The sequence below is a fragment of the Diabrotica undecimpunctata genome, chromosome 2, assembly GCF_040954645.1.
Source record: "Diabrotica undecimpunctata isolate CICGRU chromosome 2, icDiaUnde3, whole genome shotgun sequence".
Lineage (NCBI taxonomy): Eukaryota > Metazoa > Arthropoda > Insecta > Coleoptera > Chrysomelidae > Diabrotica > Diabrotica undecimpunctata.
The window spans coordinates 151,389,640-151,401,663 of record NC_092804.1 but is presented as its reverse complement, the minus strand read 5'-3'; positions in this window follow the sequence as shown (position 1 = coordinate 151,401,663).

The following is a 12,024-nucleotide window of genomic DNA, read 5'->3' as shown; positions in this document are numbered from 1 at the left end:
GGCACATAAATTTGCAACGCCCTGTATATCGATTTATTAATATTTGTTATAAGTTAATTTTAAGCAGTGGGTTTATCCATACTGAGTTTTACCCTGAAGGACTAAAAAATATTAGTAAATATTTAAATGTGAATATACAATTATTTACCGGTATTTGTAGATATTATATTTTAAAAGCCTTTTGTTTTGTTTGGCTGGAAAGGCCAAAGCTACCTGGTAGTTATTCTATTTAGAAAGTATAAGATAAAACCGTTATCATTTTCAAAGAAATTTATTTAGAAGCGATGCTTAGATTTTTCTGATGTAAAATGAGAGGCGGGATGTAGTAATTTTCTGATTGGGTAGCGAGTTTGGAATGAGGATGAAAGAGAGTGAATGTTTGAAAGTTTGGATTAGAAAAGGATTATGACGTGATGGGCATCCGAAAGAAGGAAGAGAAGTTTTGTATAGTCAATTAAAAAGCAAGTATCAGTGTTGTTAATTGTTAGAAGTGGGTGGCTGAAAGGTGAAACGAGAGATAGGTCAAAGTTGAGAAGTCGAATACCTCCTTGATTCTATAAAGTCCAAGTGAGTAAGTTACAAGAACTATAACTATTAAAAATATTTGCGACACCAAGTAAAAAAAATACTTGGGTCTCAAGAGATTATTAGTAAATGAAAGAGAGAATTTTGGAGTTTGTTGAACGAGTACTGGTAAAAGAGGCCTGCTCGTGTTTTGGAGAAAGAGTTGCTGGTATGCTGATAGTTTGATTCTTATAACGGAGAAGGCTTTGATTGGTAGCCTAACATAATCAACAAGAGGGAGCTGTTTTGGTCGAAAGGAGACATCGTCGTGTGTGAATTAAAAGGTCAGTCAATAATATTTTTTGACAGAATTTTTGTATGTTTCAAATAAAAGACTCTATACCATCAGAAGATCAAAAATTATCGCTATTTTAAAATACGATAAATTTTATAAAAATTTTTTTTTTACGTCAAAGGATAATTATTAATATTGCTTAATAAATTTAAAAAGTTTCTTTTTATAATATTCAGAATTTTATATATTTTTTTTTTGAGTACAAAAACATATGAACAAAGATTCCGATATTTCAAAATTTTCATAGGAATTGTAATTGACTTGCGAATATCCAAATTTCATGTAATTGTTTGTCCTTGTTCTTTATGTTGTTTTATCAATATTATAAAAAGCAAACCGATAAATATTTGGTAGATTAAAATTATTTTATGTGGTACAATTTTCATTGGGACAGTTAAGCCCATGGAATTTATTTGATAAATCTTAATATTATTTCTTTTGATAATAAAAGATATTTGTAATTTTTTTTTATTTATGTTGTTTCTATTTATTTTCGTTTCCTATTTTATCCCAATAAGGAACAACTAAGAGATACTGGAAGTACGAGAAAAGATAAGTATAACCTAAGCTGATTTTTTTTTTGTATAATAAAAAATGACACCCTGAGATTAATTTTTTTTTGTATGATTTTGTGAACTTTGATAATAAATTAAATAATTAATTAAAGTAATTAAATGAAAAAAAAGTAAATATAAAAGTAAAAAAAGCAGATCATAATATATTATACACTTATGGACAAAAATATGGAATATTTTAAAATCATCGTAAATATGTTTAATATGATGAATTCATGTTATGTACCAAAAGATTTTTTTAAACTTTATTACGTTTTAAGCGAATAAATAAAAAAATAAACGCATTCTAAGTAAATAATTTTAAAAATAAATAAACATTAAAAATTTTATATATATAAAGAGGATCAAAAAATAGCTTAAAAACTTTCTCACAAAGTTCTATCACAAGTGCCTCACAAATGTAAATCAGATTTAAATCCGGGCTATATGGTGGCCAATATAATTTTTAGAATTAAATCTCATCAACGTAAGCATTTATTATTTAAGCGACATAAAGACGTGCGTTATCGTCCGTTAGCACAAATCTGTTATATCCGATACGACCGGCAAACGGCATATGATGTTGTAAAATGTTTCCAACGTAGATGTCAACTGACATTGCCTTATCATCTCGATAAGTTCGGTGAGTCCTTCCCAAGCAATACCGCCCGATAGCATTATGGCCACTACCAAAACTAACGCTCCTTATGGGGTTACAACTGGTATACCGTTCGCCAACTAATCTGTTGACGAACTTTTGCCTATCAAGCTTTCATAACTGAATTCTAGTCTCATATGTGAGACGTTTCTCTCACATTTGAGAGAGGCGTGATTGTAGACATTACCACTGTAGAGCCCCAGTGGTCCATCCTTGTCCGGTAACCTGTCATACGACGGGATTATGGAGACTATGGATTGTGAATTTGGATAGGGTCTCGCGATGCTGGTAGCAGCGCAAGACAAGGAGAAACTCTTGTTGCCGGTATGGTATACAAGTAACCTGATCCATGACTGGATGAATGACCATGGTTTCGCAACGGAGAAGACAGAGGCGGTAGTCCTTAAAGGCCCGAGAAAGAGAGATATAATTGTGTTTGATTGTGCAGGTATACAGATCACTACTAAGCAGTAGGTTTAGTACCTGTAGGTGGTCTTACATATGAACGGGAGTTGGTAAGGTAAACCGTAAGGCGACGGAAAGAGCGGCTGCGCTGGGGAAGGTAAGGCGCAATATTGGGGGACACAAATTCAAAAGGATAAGCGTTTTACATGAGGTTGTGCAATATATTATTCTCTACGCGGCACCAATATGGAGCGATACTGTGGAAACACAGGCATACAAGAGGCCCTTGGTACGAGCGGACTGAACTAGGCTGCTGCGGGTAGCAAGTGCTTGCAGGATTTTGTCTGCTGCCCTATTGGTGATCACCGGCTGTGTCCCCTTACATGTGTTGGTGAGAAAAAGAGAGAGGAAGGATATTGGATATTTTAATGGGGAAATAGGGAGATACAAGGGGAGAACGTCAGACCACCCCATTGGGATGTAGCAGGATGCATGGGATGCAACAGCAGATGTGGCACAGTGGATGACGTCACTTATACTGAATCTGCGGAGCTGGCTGGACTGTAGGGATAGGTGCATAGACTACTATCTGACGCAAGTACTCAAAGCACACGGGAGCTTCTGTATCTACTTGCACAGGTTCAAAAAGGCCGAATTAGATAGTTGCCTATATTGTGGGGTTCATACTTTGTCTTATACCCTTTAGAGTGTCAGATGGGTAAAAGAAATGAGCTAGAGAGAATGTTTTTGAGTCGGTAAGAGAGATGATAAAGAAAATAGTGATATATAAGCATTTGTGAGAGAAAATCCACAACTATGTGAAAAAGGTGTTGTCGCTAAAAGAGAAGAAAGAGTGGGAATTATGCAGTTCTAGCAGCTATCGACGAGGCAGAACTAGGCATACAGAGGTAGAAAGAAGGAGAGGTTGACAACACAGGGGTAAAGGCAAGTATGAATATTACCGAAGGAAAAATCTGGTTAGGAAGAGGCGAACCTGGTAGTCGCATAACTGCGTGAGACAAAATCTGATGTGTGATGACGAGCGACTGAGAATCGAGCAAAAGAAGGACATCGGGGATAAGTTATGCTCTAAAGGAAAATCACAAACCGATTCCCTAGTGTAAGAGGGGTGGGGTTTAGATGGTCCCAGTCCATCAGAATTACGAAGGGCAAGGAGATTTGACCCAGAGTCAAGCTGGTTGACATGTTTGTAAAGGGGTTTTTAATTTTAGGAACCCAGCACTTTTGAAAATGTTTACCTATGGCGTTTGTTTGCAGATTCCCAGCTAGTGATGGAAAAAAGTGTCATATGTGAAAAAAGATTTCCACTGCTCGGTAGTCAAAGTAACTTGTGCTCTGGTAAATTCTAATCGACACCATTGTCGTTTTGGAAGAGCTGTAGAACTTTGGCCAGACGTCTTGGTTTTCAGTTAGCATCTTCTATCCTTCGTCTGATTGTTTTAGTAGCAACATTAATGTTGTAAAAACAACATTTTATATTAATTTTAGTTTATTTTTCGTTTCCACAAATGTTGAATTGTATCTTATGCGACAGACTTTGCATGCAGGGTGTTTGTGCCATAAATTTCTTAGAAGGGCCTCCTTGGGTTAAACTGACGCCGATAGGTAGACAAGATAAGGTTTGGTTCAAGCCAAAAATGATCGCAGATGTGATTGTGTGTCTCAAGTTAACAGCCGAAGGTATCGGCTGTGTGCTGGTACTCGGTACGCTATAATCTCTTACTCTCAAAAGTGTGGTGAAAAAGGTGCATTTAGTTTTCTCTATAGTCGCGCACCCATAAAACGCCGGTATAATAATGAAAAATGTGGTAAAGCAAACTCTTTTTAATTAGTAATAGTGCTTTTGTAAATAGTCTCGTTATTAAATGTGTAGTAACGATTAATTACGCTTATTTTTCTCTAAGTACAAACCCCTATAAAACCAAACACATAAGGAACCATCGCCGTGAAGTCTGCTTGCCTATATCAAAGGAAACTCTTTTACAGTCCATGGTCCTAAAATATTTGGTACTGTACACGCACGAGGAAAGGAATTTAATAAGCTTTCTCCCGAACAATTGTTGGAGATCAGCCAAACTTCCACCAATTAACCTGTATAGCATTTAACAACTTGTTATTCAGATGTGTAGATGTCACTGAGCGATTTCGCAAGCTTTAAAGTATTAAAAAGCCGTCGTCTGCGGCACTTATACTACGTTTTTCCCCTGAATCAGTTTTCTTCTGTAATTTTCTGTTCTGTGGTACCTTTTAAAACGTTTGAGGCAGCATATTTGCTAAAAAAAATTTAATAAAATAAAATGTCAAAATACATTAAATGTCAAAATACTTGCACCGCCTACTAAATAAATAATATTCGTGTAAATAATAAGTTTAGCAAGATATTTCGTAATTATTTGTTGTGGTGTCACAAGTGATAACATATTTTATTTTTTTATATTTTTATTTAAATTTAACCTGAGTTTTACTGAGTCTGCTGTCTAACACAGCTACCCGTCACAATAGTTCATTGGATAGTGTTTGATGTGTTTTACCTTCGCTATTGTCCTATACTATCCTCATTAATATTCTTATTTTATTACGGAATACCTAGTACATTTTTAACCATGGTATAATATTATATTATATTATTAATATGAATCAGATAAATAGAAAAGTCAGTTATTATAGTGAGTATTACAGTGAGATTAAAGTAAGTAAATCTAGTATTGATATAAACAGGTCGGGTATAATAACACTTGGATATTCTCGAAAAAGTTTGTTGGCTAGTATGTTAATTTGATGAATAATTCATAATTTGTTTTATCTCCACTCGGGTGTTTTCTTTTGAGTAAAAAATAAGAAAGAAAGTATAATTAGTAAATTTGACTTCAACTTTAAGTAAAGAGCAGTAAACAACGCCTTGAATTTTTGATTAAATAATTTCCGCCTTCTTTATTTTAAGCAAAGTCAGGCCAAGTCCAATTCATAAATTGTCTCCTAATCAATAACGAACAACGGGACTGGCCTATAGAGAGTGTACATGTACATATCGCTCTGTAAATTAGTGTTGATTTTTGTAATATGCTACCGTAAATACCAGTTTTATTAGTATTTAATTACAATGAATAGTGATATAAAACAATTATGTACTGATTGGTGATATTTTCTTTATTGCTGCATGCAACATGTTTCAGGCAATAAGCAAGTATTGCAATATTTATAATAAATTGTCTAGTTTTTTGTTATCAACCTACTGATAAGAAAGCAATTAATTCCACCAAGAGCCCTAGGCTTTTGGCAAACCAATATAGGCAACACATTTTATAATATAAGAGTTTGTTACTTGCGGACATTCCAGGAGAAATATAAACATAAATCTTGATCACTTCATTGATACTACTCCATTAACTACAAAAGCAATAAAATTATAAATAATACATCTACAGTCCATTCCACAGCAATGCCTATATCCAGTAACACCAAATCTTCAACACCCACATCTTACGTTGCTGCTATGAAATCTAGACCCAAGCCTTCCTTTCCTACAAAGGAGCAGCAATTATTTGTCACTCAGAACAAAACTTAAAACTATTGGTCTATGTTAAATCCACTGGTGATATTGTTGGCCCTAAAAGATAATATTTGCATCTAGAATCTCGAACAACCGGATCTGCAAATATCTAAGCAAAGTTAAACTTGTTGACCACCTTATTACCAACAATCCCATTAGTAAACACTCTAGACCTACTTATTAGGAGATTAGTTACTCCAGTCTCTTTCTTAAAAGCTGGAATTCAAGGACATGAATATAGCCACATCCTCTCATTTCGAAGACAAGTAGTGTACATAATTCCATCTACTGAAAATTATGAGCTTCAAACCTCACTAGTCATTGAATTCGATTTCACACCATACCGTATATTTTTATCTACTAATAGAATGGAATGCTTTATTTGTAAGCAAATTGGCCATACAGCTGCAAGTTGTACAAATTGTCAAATTGTCACTAATGTTCTTCAATCTGCCAATAAACAATCATTGGTAACAAAACTCTCATCAGCTACTACTTTAGAACAATTATCTGATAAACACACCGGACTTCCACTATATTGACCAACTAATATCTAATTCTCATCTTGAAAACTCGTCACTAATGCCTCCCCCTAAAGACTTAATAGAAAAAAGCACAAAACACATTAAGAAGAAGTCAAAAATTGATTCCACAGATAAATTTAAAATGTCAGATGCATCAAAGTAAATAATCAAAGATTTTTATACCAACAACTCTCAAAACTTTTCTACACCACCAGATCATCTCATAGCCTTTCTTGGAAACGCCCCGTCAAGTAGTAACCTCAAAATAGAAGTCCAGCAAATTATTTTTATTATATCCTGCAAATATTTATATTTTATCCTGCAAATTATTGCTGTAAAAGATATTTCTTTTACCAGTTTTACGATGCTAAAGATAATGTAGTACATAGATGCTGATTTCGTTAGTTCCCTTTTTCCTTGGCCCCCTATGCCATACATAAGATTAACCTTGTTATTCGCAGATTATATAGATGGTGAAATTGTAACTAGACAAGAGCCTCTTATAAAAAAATCCACTTGTCTCTACACAAGGAAGGGGCATCACAGCCTTTTAATAAAAACATACAACGTCATTACTACAATCAAGAACGTCAAGCTGTTTATTTTCTTGGCACATTTCTTTTTCTTTGATAATTTCTTGTATACTCTTTTTTATATTAAATACTTTAAATACTTTACCCACTTCAATTTCCATAGATCAAACACAGTTTTTTAAAAATTTTGTGCTCGTGTCAGTTAATAACTTTACTTTTCACTAGAACTAACTTTCTATAAGTGCGGTTGCAAAAAGAGTGCTTTGTGTGTGGATGATAGTCAAGAAAAAAGATGACAAAGACAAAAAAAATTAAGTAAATATAGTTTTTCATAAAGCTGTTAATAATAAATCCCGGGTATTTCTTAACAAACTCTCGAAGCAAAACTTTTGAAAACCAAAACTTGCTCAATTTTCTGATTAGAAAATTTCAAGATGCTCTCTACATTAAATTCCTTAATTACTCTAAGTGTAATCTGCTTTAAGGAAAATACTTGCAGAAAGGAAAACTCCTCGTTTAGACGAAAATCTCCAAAGTGAATAAAATGTTCACGCATGCCGGTGTCTGTTACAAAAATGCACATTGCATTTACTTTAGAAGGATCAGAAGGATCAGAAGGATCAAAGCCGACTAGACGTTGAGTTCAATTACTTCATTTTCGTTAAGTGGGTTCAAAGCGAGGAGTACCGTTAAACAATCTCATCCTAAAGCTACTGATATAATTACCAAAGGGAATTAAACGGTAACTTTAACAAATTAAGTCGTAAGAAGTTTACCGAATTAGGTACATCAAATTGGACGAAAAATGATCAAAAAAGGAAGCGGTAAATACATAAAGAAAACTGTGAAAATCCTGAACATTTTCGTTAAAAGACTACTTGTAGAATATTTTATTGCCTTTAAATAGAAACAGATCAAATTAAGTATGGTGTGCTATGACATTTGTAACTAGATTCACAAGAATAATATTTATTAATACGAGTTGAAGAGAACTGAAGTATAAATCATAATATGCGGTTATACTCATTAACTTCAAATCTTGTATGTCATCAAACTTCCGCTTCTTAATAGTCAGACTTTTATTTTAAAGATTAAGATTTTTAATTTAATTATAATTTTATTGGAAATAAACCACTACTGAAGGTTAAAATAAGTTTATTGACGATTTAATCTTAACTTAAACATAAATAAATTAAACAAATTTTGTTTTTGTTACTTTCTCTTTTAACTTATTTATGTTTCTATTTTAAGAACGATTTTGGAAGTGGAGATTAAAACGTCAATAAACTTATTTTAACCTTTAATTGTGGCTTATTCCCATTTAAATAGTAATTACTTTAACATGCCACAAGAAAATAGCTTCAGAACAATATTAAGAGTTTTAATGAGCGTAGAAGAAATGTTAGTGTCTTTTCTTTGGGGAAGATCTTCCCACTCATGCGAATCATCATCATCATCATCATGAAGCCTTTATTTATTACGTCCACTGCTGGACATAGGTCTCCCTTAAACTCCTTCATTCTTTGGCGAATTCATTCATTCATTGGTTTCAGTCATGCGAATAGTTTAGTTTAAATTGAATTTAAACTAAATCATTTATGCAAGATCATAAACACACACAGAACCAACACCTTTTCAGGTCCAAGAGGTTTATAAAATAAGTTTTTCACAACACTAAATAAATCGTGGCAATGATACTTAACATTATAAGATTTTAATTTTCTGGCTTCTATACCCACAGGAATATAGTCCGCTGGTACATAGATCTTCTTATGTTGTGTAGCCTTCGTTCCATAGTAGAATGCATACAATCAGCTTCCATCTGAGTATGCCCAACCTTTAAATATTTTTGTTTAATTACACGATTTTACTGAAATCTTTCCAGTAAGAATGAGAGTTAAATGCCCTATTGTGTAAAAAGGCACTTACTAATGCCACTAAACCTCTAAAAATCATACGAACAAGCCGAATTTTGCCGAGAATGTCAATTTTAGGACGCCAAAAAGATGCAAAAAAGATTACCACTTTTACCCTCAGGCTTTCTCCTAAAACCATCCTCGTAGAGAGGGGAAAAAGGAAAAAAATCGATTTACTAGGAATCTGTACGCCAGAAAAAAATATTTCAAATAAAAAATGTAGCTAGGATGGTTTTAATTAAAAATGTTCATTAGCATTTTTTGTGTAGAATGAACCGTTCTCTCAGAAACAACGTTTGAAGCGATCGGCAATTTTTAATGTCCGTTACACGCGCGAAATTATTGTTCAATACAATTTGTAAAGCTCGACGGTAAAAAATCGATATCTTTAGTCAGAGTGCCTATCGACAGAAATAAGAATGCGTTTTAAGGGTAAAGTGTGTAGCTCTCGTACGCAATTTTTGTATTTTGCCGCAAATAAACTGAGTTTTTATAAAGACATTACATAAGTATGTATACTTTTCTCGATTTTTGCAAATTTTTATGATTCTCATGAGAATTTATACTACCTTTTATTAACCAGCCACAGTGTAGTTTCGATAACTAAAGCTTCTTCTCATGGCGCCGTCTCCTTTCGAAGGTTGGCGATCCAAATGGCAATTGTAGTTTCGGAAACTGCTGTGCGAAAGATTTCTGCGATGAGCGGTCGAACCATCTCCTCAGGTCTTTCAGCATGAGTTCTGGCGTCTTTCTACTAATGTTTTGCCCTGCACTTTTCCTTCCAGTATAACTTAAATTAATTCATATCTTTCGCCTTTCAACACATGACTTTGCATATTGCATTTTCCTCTCTTTGATTATTCTTAGTAATTCTTTTTGTTTATACATGCGACGAAGTACCTCAACATTAGTAACTCTTTGTACCCACGGAAGTCTCAACATTCGTCTGTATATACAGGGTGGTCCTTAAGTAATTGTACAACAGAAACCGTAGATTCTGCACTTTAAAATATTACGATTTAAGCCAAATTGCTTTAATAAAATGTTGATATTAAGAAAGATACAGGGTGTTAAAGTGGAAATTAAAATTTTATTTTTCGCTATAACTTTTACGTTTGTTAATATTTTTGGACAAAAATTTACAGTTGGATGCTTTTGAGTAGGATAAATTACAATTTTATACTTAATTTAATGTAACTAATAGAGGGTGCCACATATGCTACGTGTATGGCATAAATTTGCGCTTAACTTTTTTGCCCTTTAAGCTAGCTCTATTTGTGTTAAAAAATATTAAAGAGAACATTATTTTTACAAAGAAAAGGTATACTTGTTAGCAACCTGAAAATTCAACCGTTTTCGAGATAAATGCATTTTATAAGTCAGCTGCACAATAATTCTTAGTTTAAAATTTGTGCGGTAAAGCACTGAATACCTGTAGATAAGCATAATTCATAGTTTATTCTTATTAAAACAACTCAAAGATGATAATGTAACATCACAAATGCTTTGTTATGGGTGCTTAATGTCTTATGGAGAAAAGATATTTCATCTTCTTCTTTAGGTGCCGTGTCCGTATTCGTGTCGTGATGTTCTAAGTTTCTATAATGTCGTTTGTATTACTTTTTCTCTATTGTAAAATGCTAAAAACCAAAAATATGTGGTTTATGCAAGATGGTACACCACCACATTCCAGTGAAAAGGCAGTTAGAATATACTTCAATACAACTTTTCTGAACGTTGGATTGGTCGTGGTAGTCATATTCATTGGCAATGTGGTGAGATATTGATATAATTATTTAATTCATAAAAATCCGAAAAGAATACTTATTGTTCATTACGTAAATTGTTTACCCATTTTTATTAGGCAATTTAGTTCAGCATAATATTAGTTCGTTAGTAAATCATAATATTCCATTTGTTCGAGATGTAATTATAGTTACTCGTAAGCTGTAACGTAATCATATAAATAAGTACTGTCATCTATAGGTTTACAATCACAGTTTAATAAATTATTTAACTTCTGCGACAAATAAGATGTAGTTCCATAATATACCATAAGATTTGGATATGTATACAAAATAATATATTCATCCATTATACATTATAGCCACCACGTAGCCCCGAATTTAATCCGCTTGATTTTGGTGTATTGGGCGCATTAAAACAACGTGTCTATAAGAATCCATAAACATTCACAAACAACTATGGGAAGAAATAAATACTGCAGCAGTTTCTCTAGAACCAATGATGATATTTAATATGAGACGATCTTTTATGAATATATTGACAAATGAATTAAAGAAAATGGTGGACATATCGAACACTTACTTTGACAAAAAGTTATGTTATTTAGTTTAACTATTTCTTAATTTGCTTTGTAAACAAAATGTTTTGATTATGACTTAATTTAACATAAAACGTAAAATGTTTGATGTAAAATGCTATTGTCAAATCCTATTAATAATTATCCTGCTGATATATTTATTTTATTTAATATTTCGTTAACTATTAACTTTAGTTAAGGTGTTTATACCAAATTAAGAAGTATTAATGTTTTTGACTGTCTGTTCTTCGTTGCCTGGAGTAATTGCCTTAACATCAAAATTATGCAGCTGATTTTGAAAATGCGATTATCTCTGTTGAGTTTTGAAGTTATTAATAAGTATACCTTTTTCTTGTTAAAATAATGTATCTTTAATATTTTTTATCCAAATACAGGTAACTTAAAGAGCAAAAAAGTTAAGTCTAAATTTATACCACTTATGTCGCATAAGTGGCGCCCTCTATCAGTTACATCAAAGTGTGCATCAAATTATAATTTCTCATATTTAGTAGTACCCAGTTGTAAATTTTTATACATAAATATTTACAAACATGAAAGTTGTAGCGAAAAATAAAATTTTAATTTTGCACTTTAACACCCTGTATCTTTCTTAATATCAACATTTTATTAAAGCAATTTCGCTTAAATCGTATTATTTTAAAGTGTAGAATCTACTGTTTC